This window comes from Schistocerca gregaria, chromosome 11 (genome assembly GCF_023897955.1).
Source record: "Schistocerca gregaria isolate iqSchGreg1 chromosome 11, iqSchGreg1.2, whole genome shotgun sequence".
Taxonomy (NCBI): domain Eukaryota; kingdom Metazoa; phylum Arthropoda; class Insecta; order Orthoptera; family Acrididae; genus Schistocerca; species Schistocerca gregaria.
The window spans coordinates 59406245-59428032 of record NC_064930.1 but is presented as its reverse complement, the minus strand read 5'-3'; the positions used below and the strand labels follow the sequence as shown (position 1 = coordinate 59428032).

Genomic DNA, 21788 nt, shown 5'->3' with positions numbered 1-21788 from the left:
AAAGTGTTTGAAGTCACGCTGGTACGTTCTGTTGCTGTGTGTTTCCATTCCATGATTAATGTGATTTGAAGAGAAGTAATAAAATGAGCTCTAACATGGAAAGTAATTGTTTCCGGACACATGTCCACATAACTTATTTTTTTTCTTTGTGTGTGAGGAATGTTTCCTGAAGGTTTGACCGTACCTTTTTGTAACACCCTGTATATGTGATTATGAAACTTTTGTAGGATTAGCGATTTTAAACTAGTGTATCTACAGAGATTCTCAGTTATTTAAGTGAAAATGCGGGTAAAGGTGTTGAACTTAAATAAAATATGTGACACATTAGCTAATGAACTATACAATAAATTACATAAAGAGTTCTGAGAAGAACACAAATTGAACAATAAACTTTGGTGACATGTCCCAAGTGAGTGGCTGAACAAAATAGTCTTGTCTTGAACAGATTCAGTATCACAGACGGGTAAGACATACAAGTGAGAGTAATCAGGTAAGTGAACCAGCTGTGAGTACAAAAAGTAAATTTTTTAACACGACATCTGAAATGTATTAACTGAAATATAAGAAACGACGGGACATGTGTGTAAGAGCGATAATTTACAACACGCTTCGGCTTGCATTACGAGGGCACCGGCAGTTAGAAGTGAGGTAATTTTGTCAGTACTAAACTTCAGCAAATGGACATATCAATTTTCGTTATTTCGAGATATTTCATCTTCCTTTCTTTACGGACGTGATGTAAGACTTCATGTTGCGCCATGTAACTATGACCTTTGTTAAACAGATGATCTGCGAAAGTAGAGTCTTCTTTTCTAACAGCCGAATTTCTATGGCCTTCCTTCACCGGGGTGCAGACTGCTCTGCCAGGTTGACATATATACAGTTTGCCACAATTACAAGTGATTTTGTATATTTCACTCTTTTCCCAGGCTGAAGTTCTGTCATTTGGCAAAAAGTGCCCAACAATGTTCTACAAATAAAATGTTGCTTCAGAAATCCTGGATTTAAACTTCCTGGCCACATTAAAGGAGACTTTTCCTAAACATGGGTTCGTGATCCATTTATTGAGGTCTTGGGGTGGATGTGTATTAGGCGATGTATCACTGAATGAAATGCTCTATGATTACGGGCTATTGGAAGTTAAGAATTGGCAGGTATTACAACTGTTAGACTATTTCAAACATACCTCAAGCAGATAAATTCTGAGAACGACAGCATAAAATTGACAGCAGAGTTTCGAGGTATCCCCAGAAATTATTTAGTTCCAACTAAAGATATTAGTGATCATATTCATCCTTTCAAGATTTATATAATATCTACCACCATAGACATTGTTAACAATAAAATAATAAATATTGTAGTATATTTTTAATTGATAATGTATAAAATATTCTACCAAGAACCGACGGAATGAGCAATCATTGAAACTGATATAATTTCACGAAATCCTCTATAACATTAAAGTTACAAGTAAAAGCCGCTTAAGACATCGATGTATAACTCGTGGTTAAACGAGGATATTATTATCTCCATGTAGTTTAATTTACAGTTGGCATCTTTACTGAAAACGTTAACAGATTCTTCCATCACTTCTTTGTAGAACAACACAAAATATAAATGAAAACACAATAGTTTGTATGTTGTACAGAATTACTTTTTTCAGGATTAATTCTCTATACTGTACAAAGTATTGTGCTTTCCATTCATAAGTGAAAATGTAAAGCTATTATGAAGTGCAGCGCAGTTGAGGAATAAATTGGAACCTACATTTGGGCATAAGTATAAATGTGCAGCCACATTTAGAGCTACACCTTGGGGATCTTAACAAAGTGCGTGGCAGAGGTTACTTGTGATTTGAGCGTTATTGGGGATTCTCCCCGTTCCATTTAAATATGAAGCACGTGAAGAATTACTGCTGAAACGCCTCTGTGTGTGCTTGCGCACTTTAACCTGTCGAGTCTTGCCTTCGCGATCCCTGTGAGAGCGATAGGTACAACATTCTAGCACATTTCTGTATTCCTCACTTAATACTGGTTCCTGAAATTCTGTTAGCAGCCTTTCTCGCGAGCAGTCCATTTTTTTCAACATTTCTGTGATATACTCCCATGGGTCAGTCAAACATGTGACCATTTTTGCTGCCTTCTTCACATACGTTCTGTATCTCTTAGTCTTACTGCATGTACTTGAGCAAAATTCTAGAATGCACCGCACGAGTGTTTTGTAAGCAATCTTCTCAGTGGACTGATTGTACTGCCCTAGATCTGCCGTAGAATCTTAAGCCTATTCCGAGCTGAAACATAATAGGCTAATTTACTGACAAATATATCAGTAAATTAGCATACTATGCCTATTTTCATTCACTGCTTTCATATGGCATCATGTTTTGGGACAATTCGTCATTAAGAGAGAACGTATTCATTGCACAAAAGCGTGTAATCAGAATAATAGCGGGAGCCCACTCAAGATCACTTTGTAGTCATTTATTTAGGGAACTCGGGATATTCACAGTACCTTCGCAATGCATATATTCTCTTCTGAAATTTGTAATTAATAATCCATCCCAATTCAAAAATATCAGCGAAGTGCATAGGAACAACACTAGAAGAATGGATGATCTTCACTATTCTGGATTAAATCTCACTTTGGCACAAAAAGGGGTGAATTATGCTGCCACAAAAATCTTTGGTCATTCGCGAAATAGTATTAAAATCTGACAGATAACCAATCAACATTTAAAAGCTAATTAAAATAATTTTTGAATGTTAACTTCTTCTATTCAATAGATGAATTCTTAGATATGAAGTAGAAACTGTAAAAAAAATTAATTAATTATATTGTGTAAAGAAAACTTAAGTTAAACTGAGACGTTCCACATCATTACGAAATGTCGTATTCATGGTTTATGGAAAAGGATTAATGTATGTATGTAGATAGTGTGGTATCCTGAACAGAATGACCTCGTTATTGTCAACCAGCATGGATTTCGAAAACATCGACCATTCGAAACCCAAATTGCACTTTTCTGACATAAGATACGAAAAGCATCTAACTCAGTACCGCATCTAGCTTATTTTCAGAAGTACGATCATATGGAATACCAAGTGAAATTTGTGACTGGATTGACGACTTTTTGGTACGGAGAACACATCATGTTTTCTTGTATGGAGAGTAATCGGCAGATGTACAAGTAACTTCACCTGTGTGTTTTAGGACCCTTGCTGTTCATTTTGTATATTAAAGACCTTACAGACAATAGTAAAATCACGCTTTTTGCAGATGATGCAGTTATTTATAATGAAGCACTATCTGAGAGAAGCTGTATAAATATTCAGTCATATCTCGATAAGATTTCAACATGGTGCAGTGACCGGAAACTTGCTCTAAATGTTTAGAAATGAAAAATCGGGCACTTCACAAAACGAAAAAAAAACGTAGTATCGTATGACTATAATCACTGATGGAATCGGCCAACTCGTACAAATACGTGGGTGTAACGGAGTGACCACACTGGTTCAATCGTGGGTAAGGCAGGTGGTAAACTTCGGTTTATTGGTAGACTACTGTCGAAAATGGTTTAAATGGCTCTGAGCACTATGGGACTTAACTTCTGAGGTCATCAGTCGCCTAGAACTTAGAACTACTCAAACTAACTTAAGGACATCACACACATCCATGCCGGAGGCAGGATTCGAACCTGCGACCGTAGCGGTCACGCGGTTCCAGACTGAATCGCCTAGAACCGCTCGGCCATCGAGGCCGGCGCCTATGTGTCACTCACACAGCGATCGTGAGGACAAGATTATAATAATTACTGCACTAACAGTGGCATTCAATCATTTGAGTTCTTCCAGCATAGCAGCCCAGTCAGCAATCGTGGTAATCTAATATATAAGAAACTATCAGCTTGCAGAATGAGACTTTCACTCTGCAGCGGAGTGTGCGCTGATATGAAACTTCCTGGCAGATTAAAACTGTGTGAACGACCGAGACTCGAACTCGGGACCTTTGCCTTTCGCGGGCAAGTGCTCTACCATCTGAGCTACCCAAGCACGACTCACGCTCGATACTCACAGCTGTTCTTCTGCCAGTATCTCGTCTCCTACCTTCCAAACTTTACAGAAGCTCTCCTGCGAACCTTGCATAACTAGCACTCCTGAAGAAAGGATACTGCGGAGACATGGCTTAGCCACTGCCTGGGGGATGTTTCCAGAATGAGATTTTCACTGCAGCGGAGTGTGCGCTGATATGAAACTTCCTGGCAGATTAAAACTGTGTGCCCGACCGAGACTCGAAGTTTCATATCAGCGCACACACCGCTGCAGAGTGAAAATCTCATTCTGGAAACAACCCCCAGGCTGTGGCTAAGCCATGTCTCTGCAATATCCTTTCTTTCAGGAGTGCTAGTTCTGCAAGGTTCGCAGGAGAGCTTCTGTAAAGTTTGGAAGGTAGGAGACGAGGTACTGGCAGAAGTAAAGCTGTGAGTACCGGGCGTGAGTCGTGCTTCGGTAGCTCAGATGGCAGAGCACTTGCCCGCGAAAGGGAAAGGTCCCGAGTTCGAGTCTCGGTCGGGCACACAGTTTTAATCTGCCAGGAAGTTTCATATCAGCGCACACTCCGCTGCAGAGTGAAAATCTCACTCTGGAAACATCCCCCAGGCTGTGGCTAGCCATGTCTCCGCAATATCCTTTCTTTCAGGAGTGCTAGTTCTGCAAGGTTCGCAGGAGAGCTTCTGTAAAGTTTGGAAGGTAGAAGACGAGGTGATGGCAGAAGTGAAGCTGTGAGTACCGGGCGTGAGTCGTGCTTCGGTAGCTCAGATGGTAGAGCACTTGCCCGCGAAAGGCAAAGGTCCCGAGTTCGAGTCTCGGTCGGGCACACAGTTTTAATCTGCCAGGAAGTAACTATGAGCCTGGATTGCGGGCCGGCCGTAGTAGCCGTGCGATTCTAGGCGCTTCAGTCTGGAACCGCGCGACCGCTACGGTCGCAGGTTGGAATCCTGCCTCGGGCATGGATGTGTGTGATGTCCTTAGGTTAGTTAGGTTTCAGTAGTTCTAAGTTGTAGGGGACTGATGACCTCAGATGTTAAGCCCCACAATGCTCAGAGCCATTTGAATTTGAACCTGGATTGCGGAAATGAAACCAACCTTTACCTAGGTTTCAGCCCAAGTAATTGCGCCTTCTTCAGAAGATAAACCTGATTCTATGGTATGTCTACGAGGGCATGATCTAGAAATAGAACTGAAACAGCCTGAGTAGGCGTACTCACATTTTAAAAATGCGGTACATAGGTACTAAGTCACCACCAAGACTTAAGCTCGGCGAACGCCTCTTTAGGCACAAAAAATGTAATTACAATAATGTGATAAGATCCATAATTAAGGAGCTATACTTGTGTTCACAGGCCACACGATCAGTCTTAGGTAGACATGTGCAGCGAGTGGTACGTTTGCGTAACAACCACGTTGTTGATACTGCAGTCACTGATTACTGTTATTCTCTTGTGTACAGTACACTTTGCGATACCGCACAGTTTTTCATCGCAAGAGTATAGAGAGATGGTGTAAATTTTGGGCTTCTGTGTCGGTAATGAGAAAGCTGCCATTGCCGAATATCGCTGTCGGTATCCTAATCGTAAGATACAGAATGCCAAAACATTTAGTGGAACATATCGAACATTGCTACAAACTGGTACTATTCCCAGTATTCGAATTCACTCCGAAAGACATTGCGACGTTCAAGAAGAGGAAAAAGTTCTTAATTCAGTCCTCGTTCAAGTATAAGACGTCTAGCTACCAGATTGAACGTTTCACAATCTAAGGATGTGTAGGATTCTTCATGAGAATGGACTGTATCCTTTGCATGTGCAGAAAGTTCACCATCCAGAGGGACATGATTGTGCCAACTGTTTGCACTTTTGTAATTCTATCATAATGTCCACTGATGACGCAACCTTTACAAGAGTTGGCATGAACAACATGAAAGTCTGGGCAGAAGAAAATCCCCATGCCACGGTAGTATCTTAGTTTCAACACAGGTTCACTGTCAATGTCTGGTGTGCTGTTGTGTGTGACCAAGTTACTGGGGCCCTTTATTCTCCTGGGAAAATTTAAATGGTCAGATGTATGGTAACTTTTTATGAGAAGATGTGCCACAGCTTATTGTAGATGTTCCTCTGGAAACAAGACGCTACATGTTCATCCAACACGACGGGACACCTGCACACTTCCACCGTGTGGTAACAGCTTATCTTCATCAGAAATTCCCACATCGATGGATAGGTTGTGGCGACCCTATCAACTGGCCTGCCAGATTCCCAGATTTAAGACCCCTAGAGTACTACATCTGTTTCAAATGGCTCTGAGCACTATGGGACTTAACTTCTGAGGTCATCTGTCACCTAGAGCTTAGAACTACTTAAACCTAACTAACCTAAGGACATCACACACATCCATGCCCGAGGCAGGATTCGATCCTGCGACCGTAGCGGTCGCGCGGTTCCAGACGGTAGCACATACAACCGCACGGCCACACCGACTGGCTACTGCATCTGGGGGTGGATGAAAGACATCATGTACGAAGCTAAGGCGGAAACGCGAGAAGAATTGATACAACGCATTTTCGATGCCGCAACGTCAATATGGCACGAGCGTGTGAAATTACAAAATGCTACTCGCGCGGTTCACTCCCGTTCCAATGTTTGTCTTCAAATGCAGGGAGGAAATTTTGAACACTTCCTTCAAATCCACTCTCAATGCAATAGACTGCTAGAAAATCGTTTAAAGTAATAATTATGCCCATTTTTGATAGTGAAATCGTACAATAAAACTTTTTATCTGCCATTTTCCTGAGTTTTTCAATTACTGTCGCCTCTTAATTATGGATCTGATCCCATTACTTTATTTACATTTTTTGTTCAAAATAACCTGAGGAATACCCTCCAGAAACCGGGGGAAAACCTCGTGACTCACCCTGTATACTGCCAATGTTCACCGGATAGTAAATGTTGCGACGCCTGTTTTTGATAACTCCACTCGTATGTTTCGAGTCGTTTTATAAGGAAGTGCAGAGCAGCTACATGAATATATTCAGTAATATTGTAGAGCGGGTGGAAGTCTGTATCCCTACACAGGGTGAAGCAGACGTAGTGCAGAGACGCTGGGCTACTCACCTTCTGGCACTTTACTTTGAGCACTGGCAAGCGGATGCGTAACTCCTGCAAACAGACAGAAAAAAATTGTCATTATTTGATACACTACTGGCCATTAAAACTGCTACACCAAGAAGAAGTGTAGATGATAAACGGGTATTGATTGGACAAATATATTATATTAGAACTGCCATGTGAATACGTTTTCACGCAATTTGGGTGCCTAGATCCTGAGAAATCAGTACCCAGAACAACCACCTCTGGCAGTAATAACGGCCTTGATACACCTGGGCATTGAGTCAGAGCTTGGATGGCGTGTACAGGTACAGCTGCCCATGCAGCTTCAACACGACACCACAGTTCATCGAGAGTAGTGACTGGCGTATTGTGACGAGCCAGTTGCTCGGCCACCCTTGACCAGACGTTTTCAATTGGTGAGAGATCTGGAGAATGTGCTGGCCAGGGCAGCAGTCGAACATTTTCTGTATCCAGAAAGGACCTGCAACATGCGGTCGTGCATTATCCTGCTGAAATGTAGGGTTTTGCGGCGATCGAATGGAGGGTAGAGCCACGGGTCGTAACACATCTGAAATGTAACGTCCACTGTTCAAAGTGCCGTCAATGCGAACAAGAGGTGACAGAGACGTGTAACCGATGGCACCCCATACCATCACGCCGGGTAATACGCCAGTATGGCGATGACGAATACACGCTTCTAATGTGCGTTCACCGCGATGTCGCCAAACACGGATGCGACCATCATGATGCTGTAAACAGGACCTTGATGCATCCGAAAAAATGACGTTTTGCCATTCGTGTAACCAAGGTTCGTCGTTGAGTACACCATCGCAGGCGCTCCTGTCTGTGATGCAGCGTCAAGGGTAACCACAGCCACGGTCTCTGAGCTGACAGTCCGTGCTGCTCCAAACGTCGTCGAACTGTTGGTGCAGATGATTGTTGTCTTGCAAACGTCCCCATCTGCTGACTCAGGGATCGAGACGTGGCTGCACGATCCGTTACAGCCGTGCGGATAAGATGCCTGTCATCTCGACTGCTAGTGATACCAGGCCGTTGGGATCCAGCACGGCGTTCCGTATTACGCTTCTGAACCCACCGATTCCATATTCTGCTAATAGTCATTGGATCTCGACCAACGCGTGGAGCAATGTCCCGATACGATAAACCGCAATCGCTATAGGCTACAATCCGACCTTTATCAAAGTCGGAAACGTGATGGTACGCATTTCTCGTCCTTGCACGAGGCGTCACAACAACGTTTCACCAGGCAACGCCGGTCAATTGCTGTTTCTGTATAAGAAACCGGTTGGAAACTTTCCTCATGTCAGCACGTTGTAGGTGTCGCCACCGGCGCCAACGTTGCGGGAATGCTCTGAAAAGCTAATCATTTGGATATCACAGCATCTTCTTCCTGTCGGTTAAATTTTTGAGCCTGCAGCACGTCATCTGCGTGGTGTAGCGATTTTAATGGCCAGTGGTGTATATCAGCCATCGAGTCGGCAGACTTGTGGCGATCAAGCAGTTCGAACAATATGAGTCGCGAGGTGAGCGTCACTGCTAGTGGTGTCGAGACGTATTATTTTCAATTTTCGTCAGAGGCACGAGCGACTTTGTCACCTCAACCGACTTCTCGGAGCAAGCAGGTCTATTGTGGCGCCCCTGTGGAGTTATTCGCGCACTCAGTCCGACAAGTCACTAACGGTCGTTTTTGTTTTCAAGTCGGCGCCGGAACTGAGAGCTGTCTGCTGTGAAAGAGGGGTTATGACCTGCCGCCCTGCGTACAAGGAAAGGCGGAATACTGTAAACGCAAAGGCATTCGACATGGTACCGCACTGCAGACTGGCAACGAAGGTACGTGTGTACGGAATAGGCTTCCAGATGTATGTCTGGCTCTAAGACTTGTGATAGAACCCATTATGTTGTCCTCGATGGCGGGTGTTCATCGGAGACGGGGATTACATCAGGAGTGCAACAGCGAAGTGTGACAGGACCGTTGTTGCTCTCTGTATACAGAAACGATTTGGCGGACAGGGTGGGCAGCGATCTGCGGTTGTTTGCTGATGATGCCTCCGACAACAAAGGAAGTAGGTTACAGTACGCTTGTTCGCCCAATGCTTGAATACTGCTCAGCAGTGTGGGATCCGCACCAGGTAGGGTTGATAGAAGAGATAGAGAAGATCCAACGGAGAGCAGCGCGCTTCGTTACAGGATCATTTAGTAATTACGAAAGCGTTACGGAGATGATAGATAAACTCCAGTGGAAGACTCTGCAGGAGAGACGCTCAGTAGCTCGATACGGGCTTTTGTTAAAGTTTCGAGAACATACCTTCACCGAAGAGTCAAGCAGTATATTGCTCCCTCCTACGTATATCTCGCGAAGAGACCATGAGGATAAAATCAGAGAGATTAGAGCCCACACAGAAGCATACCGACAATCCTTCTTTCCACGTACAATACGAGACTGGAATAGAAGGGAGAACCGATAGAGGTACTCAGGGTACCCTCCGCCACACACCGTCAGGTGGCTTGCGGAGTATGGATGTAGATGTAGAGGTGTACGACAAGGTGTCCTAGATGTGTGACTGTAGGGAGATATAAGACGAGTTGGGCAAAATGTCAGTTGGAAACACAGTATGTTCTGGTACAGCAATGCTTGTCTCCTGCTTGACACAGTCACGTCATTTAAACATCTGGGCGTAGATCTGCGGAATAATATGAAATACACTCCTGGAAATGGAAAAAAGAACACATTGACACCGGTGTGTCAGACCCACCATACTTGCTCCGGACACTGCGAGAGGGCTGTACAAGCAATGATCACACGCACGGCACAGCGGACACACCAAGAACCGCGGTGTTGGCCGTCGAATGGCGCTAGCTGCGCAGCATTTGTGCACCGCCGCCGTCAGTGTCAGCCAGTTTGCCGTGGCATACGGAGCTCCATCGCAGTCTTTAACACTGGTAGCATGCCACGACAGCGTGGACGTGAACCGTATGTGCAGTTGACGGACTTTGAGCGAGGGCGTATAGTGGGCATGCGGGAGGCCGGGTGGACGTACCGCCGAATTGCTCAACACGTGGGGCGTGAGGTCTCCACAGCACATCGATGTTGTCGCCAGTGGTCGGCGGAAGGTGCACGTGCCCGTCGACCTGGGACCGGACCGCAGCGACGCACGGATGCACGCCAAGACCGTAGGATCCTACGCAGTGCCGTAGGGGACCGCACCGCCACTTCCCAGCAAATTAGGGACACTGTTGCTCCTGGGGTGTCGGCGAGGACCATTCGCAACCGTCTCCATGAAGCTGGGCTACGGTCCCGCACACTGTTAGGCCGTCTTCCGCTCACGCCCCAACATCGTGCAGCCCACCTCCAGTGGTGTCGCGACAGGCGTGAATGGAGGGACGAATGGAGACGTGTCGTCTTCAGCGATGAGAGTCGCTTCTGCCTTGGTGCCAATGATGGTCGTATGCGTGTTTGGCGCCGTGCAGGTGAGCGCCACAATCAGGACTGCATACGACCGAGGCACACAGGGCCAACACCCGGCATCATGGTGTGGGGAGCGATCTCCTACACTGCCCGTACACGTCTGGTGATCGTCGAGGGGACACTGAATAGTGCACGGTACATCCAAACCGTCATCGAACCCATCGTTCTACCATTCCTAGACCGGCAAGGGAACTTGCTGTTCCAACAGGACAATGCACGTCCGCATGTATCCCGTGCCACCCAACGTGCTCTAGAAGGTGTAAGTCAACTACCCTGGCCAGCAAGATCTCCGGATCTGTCCCCCATTGAGCATGTTTGGGACTGGATGAAGCGTCGTTTCACGCGGTCTGCACGTCCAGCACGAACGCTGGTCCAACTGAGGCGCCAGGTGGAAATGGCATGGCAAGCCGTTCCACAGGACTACATCCAGCATCTCTACGATCGTCTCCATGGGAGAATAGCAGCCTGCATTGCTGCGAAGGTGGATATACACTGTACTAGTGCCGACATTGTGCATGCTGTGTTGCCTGTGTCTATGTGCCTGTGGTTCTGTCAGTGTGATGTGATGTATCTGACCCCAGGAATGTGTCAATAAAGTTTCCTCTTCCTGGGACAATGAATTCACTGTGTTCTTATTTCAATTTCCAGGAGTGTATTCTTTTGCGGCGGTATTAAAAGTATTATTTAGAGCAGAATTTCGGCTCCTACGTTGCTGAGCTACTTGATGTCAGACGCAATTCATTGCTTCGCTGCTTTGGCAACACCATCATATTCAATGTCGTGCTTGGGTAGCTCAGATGGTAGAGCAATTGCCTGCCACCAAAGTCACCAGATTTCAACATTATTGGGCCTTTGTCGTCTGCTTTGGACACAATGGTGCGTGACTGATATCCACCTCCATGATCGTTACCTGACCTTGCCGCTATTTTGCGGGAAGAATGGTGTAATATTCCCTGAAACACCTTACAGAACGTGTCTTTATCCAAGCCAAGACGATTAGAGGCTGTTTTGATAACCATACCATGCTGGGCACGGTAATGTGCTGTGTTTTTAGTGTTTACATGTTCTTATCCTGTCCCAGTATGTGGGTGCGCGGATTCCAGCGCTGACCAAGAGGAACTTGCACGGAATATCGGAGGTGCGGACGAGATGGAAGCAGTGCTTCAAGAAGTAAGTGTGTGATGTGATTCAGTTCAACTCTCCGATCCATTCGTAAAACAAAGATCGATTGCCAGGGTGCCTATTCTGTATCTTTCCGCCATTGTGCCCGTCGTTTCGGTACTCCAGAGCACCGAACAGTCTAGTACTCGAATTAGAGTCCCTGCATTAGACAGTCTGCATTTCGGTAGCGATACCGTTCGGGTATGGAGAACCGAAACGCTGTTGTCGGTTCGCGTTGTGCAAGCCAATCGAAAGCAAGCAGCCGCAGATCCGCGCATGCACACTGCAGCGAGCACAGCACCATGGGCACAAAGTTGGTAGCACATGACACAGGCGCGCCATTCTTCCAATTGCGTTTACGTTGCCGTAACGCATGACGCCACATTGAGCTTGAAACGTCCCCTTAGAACAATTTATACAAGACTGTGCATAAACTGACACACAATATTTTTAGCGCAACGCAATCTGACTTCCAAAAATCCCTACGAAAGAATGGCCCTGACTAACATTAACCTATACGTTTCACAAATCACTTACCTCACAAAAATCTTCGTTACTGAAGCTACTGCAATACAGCGAGCGCCACTACTGCCAACTAAATAAAAGATTTAAACTACGAAGTCACTAAGTACTGAGGCACAGTTAGCAAATGAAAGGTTTTAATAGAGAACAAACAATGTATTTACGTTTATAGTCATTATATATATATATATATATATATATATATATATATATATATATATATATATATATATATATATATATATCAGTTCATGACACCAATTCTTACAAATTTCAAAACTCCTCCATCTCTCTCCCCACGTCCACCACTGCTGGCGGCTCACCTCCAACTGCGCAACGCTACCCGCTGTTAGCATCCAGCTGTCGCTGCCCAACACTACAATGGCGAGTGTTAAACAATGGCAACCAGCCACAGACTGCACACGGCATAGCCAGTGGCGGCGCCGTTACCAATAAAAAAACCTTAACAGCCTACTTACAAGCTGACGTGCACGCCTTCATCGCTCTTGCCTCCTTCTTAACAGTATCAGCCGCAGGATATCCATTTCCATGATCCTCAGCTGAAATGCACAGAAATTTTTACAGTTTCCCTGACCGCATGTTTCCATGCATGCATAATAACGATAGCGTATTTGACTGCATTCTGCAGATTGTCGTAAACGCCGCATTATGTTATCTTACTCTCTCATTCAGACTGACATCGCGTTTCAGATTTTACGTTTCGGAAAATGACTTAGGAATACTGTGTAGTACCACATTGTGCTAATAAATATATAAAAACACCCCAAAAAACAATTCTGAGAGTTTCAAAGAATTAGACGATAAACAGCATGTGGTTGTGACTCGCTCCTAGAGATCAAAATGAATAAGTAGCCCACTCCCCTATCTGATACGTCAACAATTTGGGTCTTAAAAACAAAATTTTAAAAACGCATTTTCGAGAGTTCCTTCAGTACGTCGAAGTTTATAACATGCATTTCATGTATGAAAATGTTTCGTATATGGTGCTCCAGTCTAAAAATATTACGGCGGAGATCTTTCACCTCTATCTACTGTTGTTGAGGATTCGATCGCAGATAAATACTTGTGAGAAGCAAGATTATGAAGATTACTGCTGCTAGTTAGATTCCCAGTAATTTAAGTTGCGCTCTTGGATTCCTGTCTAACCGCATACTCCAAAATCGCTACATATTCCGAAAAAATGGTGAATTATTTCTGACAAGAAAAAAAATATAAAGGTCACTATAGGCTGTTTCACTCGCAGCAATTTCATCTCCAGCAAGCTCATATTTCGTTTTTTAAAAGCACACAAATCACGAAATCATTACTGAGGAAGAGCGCTCTTACATGTAAGTAATAACGAACACGGCGGAAAAAAATACGCGAATAAGAATGTCTCACGATATCTTGCATATATGGAGAGGAAAAAACAAATTTTGCAGCCATCCGTGCGCGAACACGTCTCCTTTCGTATGGCACTCCCACGCGCTAACCACTTATCCACGCCAAACAACAGAACCGTAACGAACAATTCTTGTACTATTGTGTAGAGGAAAGCAGGATGACTTCGTTGCGAAACGGTGCTGCACAAGGCATAAATGCGAGATAGTTTGGAAGGTTTCCTATATCAGGCTTCACAGAATTGCTTTCTATTCTTACTTGAAAGTTGTAAACACGTTTGGATAATTACTAACTAAACCATTTGTGCGAAAAAGGACACAGTCACTATTAACGTCAGTTCACACTCAATGTCTTGATATTTAATGATCTTTAAACTCTTATTTGCATAAAAATAACACGTATTTTGAGAGAATATTGACCGAAAACTTTTTTTATGTAATCATTTATAGTAACAACCTAACCTAACCATATTTCTAACAAAAGAAAATAGTCCATTACAAACTCAGTTTCCAATCAGGTGCGTCCTCTGGTGATTCTCTAGTAACAGAATCACTAAATCGAAAGCTAAAACTGCTAAATATGTTTAAAATAACAAATTATATGTGTACATAAACCATAGCTCACCGATCGGCAGGGCCAGACCGAAATCCGAAACCTATCGGTACAATTGTCGTAAAATCGGTGCGAGGACCGTTCGGTAACAGGTCTCAGAAGCTTACTGAACAGGACATTTCGATAAAGAACCGAAAATGACGTCACTACCGAGACTAACCTACTACACCGATCGGTATGAACGATACAGAATAGGGCCTCTTTCGCTCTATAACTAATCGAATGCTTCACAGCGAATTCGTGGATAGCTAAGCGAATTAAAATCTCATGTAACAGGAAAAAGGAAATTTATGTGAGGGCCGGAGTAAGTCATGATCTAGCGTTACTCACACATGACAATGAACTCGGTGGTATTGTAATGGAAGTTATTAATATATCCAGAACTCTGCACATCCTGACAGAAATAATTAGCGCAGACAATTAGATTAAAACACCTGCCAGGTTAGCTGAGACCGGTGATGCGCTGCTTTCGGGACTCCGGTAGGCGCGCCGGCACTGGATTCCGCCTGGCGATTTACGACGAGGACCAGTGGGCCGGCCAGCCTCCATGTAGTTTTTAGGCGGTTTTCCAAATCCCACTAGGTGAATATTGGGCTGGTCCCAACATCCCACCTCAGTTACACAACTCGCACACATCTGAAACTCATTCGCAGTCTTCCGTGATTAACACTAGACATAGACAGCCGGGGTACACTAATTCAGTCCCGGAGGGTGTTGGTGGGGGCAGTAAGGGCATCTCGCCACCCCTTAAATGAACCATGCCCCATCCGTACTTTACTCTGCCAACCCTGCGCACGATGTGGGTCAAAGGCAGTAGCGCAAGAAGAAGATGAATTAGATTAAAACTGTGAAAAAATGCAAATGATCATATGGCATTGTTGGCTGGGATGTCCCATTCGGGTTCGGCCGCCAAGTGCAAGTCTTATTTCATTTGGCATCACATTGGGCGACTTGCAGCCTATGAAGAGAATGAAATGATGATAACACAACGCCCAGCCCACAAGTAGAGAAAAATCGCCAACCCGGACAGGAATCGAATTTGGACCAAGTGCATGGGAGGCAAGCACATTACCACTCAGCTAAGCAGGTGGACAGATCAAAACTGTATGGGATACTGTCACACAGGAGACAGGACAGCTGGTTATTGTACAAGACACCAATCAAGTAAACTAAATGACAATGTTGTGACTGATAATTCACAAGTTGCAAATTAACAGTCAGTTCCTAACAGTACCAGCAAATCTAGGATTAATTGCTTCAGTTGAAGCACCGGGGAATATACACTCCTGGAAATGGAAAAAAGAACACATTGACACCGGTGTGTCAGACCCACCATACTTGCTCCGGACACTGCGAGAGGGCTGTACAAGCAATGATCACGCGCACGGCACAGCGGACACACCAGGAACCGCGGTGTTGGCCGTCGAATGGCGCTAGCTGCACAGCATTTGTGCACCGCCGCCGTCAGTGTCAGCCAGTTTGCCGTGGCATACGGAGCTCCATCGCAGTCTTTAACACTGGTAGCACGCCGCGACAGCGTGGACGTGAACCGTATGTGCAGTTGACGGACTTTGAGCGAGGGCGTATAGTGGGCATGCGGGAGGCCGGGTGGACGTACTGCCGAATTGCTCAACACGTGGGGCGTGAGGTCTCCACAGTACATCGATGTTGTCGCCAGTGGTCGGCGGAAGGTGCACGTGCCCGTCGACCTGGGACCGGACTGCAGCGACGCACAGATGCACCCCAAGACTGTAGGATCCTACGCAGTGGCGTAAGGGACCGCACCACCACTTCCCAGCAAATTAGGGACACTGTTGGTCCTGGGGTATCGGCGAGGACCATTCGCAACCGTCTCCATGAAGCTGGGCTACGGTCCCGCACACCGTTAGGCCGTCTTCCGCTCACGCCCCAACATCGTGCAGCCCGCCTCCAGTGGTGTCGTGACAGGCGTGAATGGAGGGACGAATGGAGACGTGTCGTCTTCAGCGATGAGAGTCGTTTCTGCCTCGGTGCCAATGATGGTCGTATGCGCGTTTGGCGCCGTTCAGGTGAGCGCCACAATCAGGACTGCATACGACCGAGGCACACAGGGCCAACACCCAGCATCATGGTGTGGGGAGCAATCTCCTACACTGGCCGTACACCTCTGGTGATCGTCGAGGGGACACTGAATAGTGCACGGTACATCCAAACCGTCATCGAACCCATCGTTCTACCATTCCTAGACCGGCAAGGGAACTTGCTGTTCCAACAGGACAATGCACGTCCGCATGTATCCCGTGCCACCCAACGTGCTCTAGAAGGTGTAAGTCAACTACCCTGGCCAGCAAGATCTCCGGATCATTGAGCATGTTTGGGACTGGATGAAGCGTCGTCTCATGCGGTGTGCACGTCCAGCACGAACGCTGGTCCAACTGAGGCTCCAGGTGGAAATGGCATGGCAAGTCGTTCCACAGGACTACATCCAGCATCTCTACGATCGTCTCCATGGGAGAATAGCAGCCTGCATTGCTGCGAAAGGTGGATATACACTGTACTAGTGCCGACATTGTGCATGCTCTGTTGCCTGTGTCTATGTGTCTGTGGTTCTGTCAGTGTGATCATGTGATGTATCTGACCCCAGGAATGTGTCAATAAAGTTTCCCCTTCCTGGGACAATGAATTCACGGTGTTCTTATTTCAATTTCCAGGAGTGTATTAAAAATGTATTTCCCCAAAATTTTGAGTAACTAGAAGTAGCAACAGTATACTTCAATGAAATTAAAACAATTAGTACAAAAATTCTAAACAACAAAAGATCACGTGGGGTCGATGGAATTTCAAACAGAATTCTAAAAACTTGTCCCAGCTTAACAAGTAATGTCCATAGATATACATACAGTCCATTGCTAACACAAGGAACTTTTCCAGACAGGTTAAAACAGGTAACTTAAACCGCATCATGAGAGAGGTGACAAGACAGACAATTATCGCCCACTTTCCTTACTGGCATCTTGTTTCCAAAATATTCCAAAAAATATGTACTCATCAGTAGTCACCTACTTAAATGGAAATAATTTACTTGGCATATCACAGTTGGATCCCAGAAGGTATGCTCAAGTAAGGATGCTATTTACACATTCAGTAATGAAATAGTACAAGCCTTAAATAATAATATATATCGTCAGTCGGTATTTTTTGCGATCTTTCCAAGGTGTTTGACTGCGCAGATCCTGTTAATTTCTTAGGAAAAGTCACGCTTTATGGAACTGATGCTTTCATGGCACACTAGTTTGAATCATACTTAGCAAACACAATGCTGAATGATTCAGTGTCAGAAGGGCATACAATTTTAGTGACTGGGCAGAAGTCACAAAGAGACTCCCACATTTTCAATTTTGGGTCCGCTCCTATTCCTTACAGACATGAATGACCTGGCACTAATACCGACAAAGCAGAATTGCTACTTTTTGCACATGACACTAGACACTTGTGTTATAATAAATTCCAATAGAGAGAAAGCAGCAGAAAAAAACGTAAATAACATTTTCCAGACAATTATGAAGTGATTCTTAGCAAATGGAGTCTCCCTAAATTTTGAAAAAACGCACTGTATTCACTTCTGTACAATAAAGAGAGTCATACCAACAGCTGATGTAGCATATGAGCAAGAGACAATACAGAGGGCAGAATGCTCAAAATTTTTCGGTGTACAAATCAAAGGATACTTGAACAATTAAATTCAGCTACCTTTACTCTTCCTATAATTTCTAATCTTGGAAACAAAGGAATCAACTTCTGACATATGTTACATATTTCCACTCAATAATATCTTATGGAATAATTTTCTGGGGTAGCTCATCACTTAGAAAGAATGTATTGATTGCACAAAAGCGAGCACTAAAAATAAAATGTGTTTTTCACAACAGATATCATGTAGGTATCTGTTCAAGGAGCTAGGCACATTAACTCCATCAGCACAATACATATATTCGTTAATTAAATTCGTTGTAAATAATGCATCACAATTTGAGAAGAACAGTAATATCCATGCCTACAACACTAGAAGGAGTAAATTTATTACCCTTTCTTAAAGCTGTCAGTGGCTCAAAACAAGTTCAATATGCAGCAATAAAATTTTTTATCATTTCCCCAATAACATAAAATGTCTCACAGGTAGCAAAGCTTAAAATAATTTCTTTCGGAAAACTCTTTCAATTTCATTGACGAATTTCTATTTAAAAGCTGGTAGCCAGAAAGAAACATTGTTTTCGTGTGTAACTGCATGAGTGGGACTAGAATGTATTAATTAATGTTAACACTAATCTTGTACACATTTCGTGTAAACTGATTGTTCCACATCAATTCGATAAAAGAATCGTTCAAGTGTTCTATGGAACATGCAACTAATTAACCAATCTTAGTTCATCACAGCCTACATTTTGTCGTAATAAAAGCTGATTCTGATGAGACCTAACACAGCCTTTTGACTACAAGGTGCAATTGCTTGACATAATTCGTCTTGTTCCTTTCAAAATACGTTCAAATGTGTGCGAAATCTTATTGGATTTAACTGCTAAGGTCATCAGTCCCTAAGCTTGCACACTACGTAACCTAAATTATCCTAAGGACAAACACACACACCCATGCCCGAGGGAGGACTCGAACCTCCCCCGGGACCTGCCGCACAGTCCATGACTGCAGCGCCTTACACCGTCTCGTTCCGTATTTGTCTTTTCACTTCTGTTTACTCCGTTGGATTTCTTCACGTAGGTCAGAGTCCCTATATGGGTTCTCTTTCAGAAAATAATGCAAACCCTACTATCTGCAGCTACGTAACAGGTCTTGTGAGGGGTCAGCTTCCATGAAGTAAATGAGCGAAGACTGGTATGACAGTATTGCTGAACTTACTTTCCAGCACTATCTCTCAAAACCCTTTAAAAACAGTTGAAGTATCACAGTGAAAGTAAAATACCTTGATGCAACTAATTTCCTCTACCTGAAAGGCGATATTGCCTATGCACCATAAGACAAGTGAAAACGATGCAACACAACGGTATTATCTAAATGGCCGGCCGGAGTGGCCGTGCTGTTCTAGGCGCTACAGTCTGGAACCGCGTGACCGCTACTGTCGCAGGTTTCTAATCCTGCCTCGGGGCATGGATGTGTGTGTGATGTCCTTAGGTTAGTTAGGTTTAAGTACGAGGGTCAGTCAAAAAGTAATGCCTCCTATTTTTTTCTACGTTTAATTGTCAGGAAATTTAACAGAACAGAATTTATTGTGCATCCCTGCTCCAAAAAATCAACCAGAATCACACCCTCTGTATCCCAGAAAACTGTTGCCATAACTTTCCCTGCCGATCGCACAGTTTTGAATTTTTTCTTCCTCGGCGAGCTTGTGTGACGCCACTCCATTGACTGCCTCTTTGATTCGGGTTCAAAAAAATGCACCCATGTTTCGTCCCCGGTCACAATTTTTTTCAGAAACTCATCTCCCTCCAAACGGAAGCGCTGCAAGTTTTGGGAGGCTATTGTTCTCCTTGCCTCTTTATTCTGATCGGTTAACATTCTTGGAACCCACCGTGCACAAACTTTTGAGTACCCCAATTGTTTAATAATCGTGATCACACTGCCTTTACTAAGAGAAATAATGCGACACACTTCATCTGCAGTCACCCGACGGTCACCACGAATGATGTCATCAACTTGCTGAATGTTGTGTGGAGTCACTGCACTCACCGGCCTGCCGCTCCGCTTTTCGTCAGTCAACGGTGTTTGCCCTTCAGCTTCCTTACAACGACGAACCCATCGTCTAACAGTGCTGACATCCACTGTCACAACACCATACACCTTCTTCAGTCTTTCATGAATGCGTATGGGCGTTTCACCTTCTGCATTCAAGAATTCAATCACACAACGCTGTCTCAAACGAACATCGATGTCGGCCATCTTACAAACTTCTGCTGTGCTGCCACCTGTTGACACAGAAAGTTACTACTGCAGTGGATTGCAGAAGAAGGTTTGAGGAATGGCGCCAAATTCGAATTTTTCACTTAACTTAATTTTTTTAAGTAGAAAAAAAATGGGAGGCATTACTTTTTGACCGACCCTCGTAGTTCTAAGTTCTGGGGGACTGATGCCCTCAGAAGTTAAGTCCCATAGTGCTGAGAGCCAGAGCCAGCCCCTTTCAGTCATACTTGCTGATGTTGTGGTGTTACCATTGGAACATGCATGGCTGATTGGCTGTCGAGGTGCATCGTTAGGCGTGTTTGGTGCACTGTTTCCTCAGATACGGAGCTACTCTGCCCAGCTTTGAAGTCTGATGTTAGTTCCACCACAGTTCGCCACCTGTTTTACCAGTTTGCCCAGGCTACAACATCCGATATGAGGTAACGAGGGTTGGCCGTGCAACTCCACGACGCCTGGATGTGGTTTCACCTTGGTTTTGCCACGTGTTAGAGACACTCACCACACCTACCCTTGAACGCCCAACAAGTGGTTCATTTTCCGATATGTTAGTGCCGAGCTTCTGGGCCATCACAGTCTGCCCTCTATCAACCTCAGATAGATCACATGCCTACCCCATTCTACACACAGGGAACACAATCAGTCATGACTGGGAGTCATTTGTCGCCAGGTGACGCTGCTGTTGCCTGGATGGTTTTATATCTATAGTAGGGCGGTGTTCATAATGTGGTGGCTGATCAGTTTGTGCCAGTTCTGATCAGTTTTTGGAAAACGTATTATCTTCAAGTATAATGACTTTGCTGGAGACTAGAAATCTACTCTGTAGGAATCAGCATGGGTTTCGAAAAAGACGGTCGTCTGAAACCCAGCTCGCCCTATTCGTCCACGAGACTCAGAGGGCCATAGACACGGGTTCACAGGTAGATGCCGTGTTTCTTGACTTCCACAAGGCGTTCGATACAGTTCCCCACAGTCGTTTAGTGAACAAAGTAAGAGCATGTGGACTATCAGACCAATTGTGTGATTGGATTGATGAGCTCCTAGATAACAGAACGCAGTTGATCGTCGGTAAAGCAGATGCCAGACTGATATTCATTGGAAGAATCCTAAGGAAATGCAATCCGAAAACAAAGGAAGTAGATTACAGTACGCTTGTTCGCCCACTGCTTGAATACTGCTCAGCAGTGTGGGATCCGTACCAGATAGGGTTGATAGAAGAGATAGAGAAGATCCAACGGAGAGCAGCGTGCTTCATTACAGGTTCATTTAGTAACCTCGAAAGCGTTACGGAGATGATAGATAAACTCCAGTGGAAGACTCTGCAGGAGAGACGCACAGTAGCTCGGTACGGGATTTTGTTGTTTCAAGAACATACCTTCACCGAGGAGTCAAGCAGTATATTGCTCCCTCCTACGAATATCTCGCCAAGAGACAGTGAGCATAAAATCAGAGAGATTAGAGCCCACACAGAGGCATACCGACAATCCCTCTTTCCAC

At 44.7% G+C, this 21788-nt stretch overlaps 1 long non-coding RNA gene across 1 annotated transcript in view; it reads right to left on the bottom strand.

Annotated features, from left to right (window-relative positions):
- LOC126295412 (uncharacterized) overlaps positions 1-21788 on the bottom strand; it is a 50912-nt gene that overhangs the window by 1425 nt on the left and 27699 nt on the right. The window contains exon 3 of the long non-coding RNA XR_007552485.1: positions 7166-7210. This is a non-coding gene — a long non-coding RNA (uncharacterized LOC126295412). The remainder of the gene's footprint in view (positions 1-7165; positions 7211-21788) is intronic.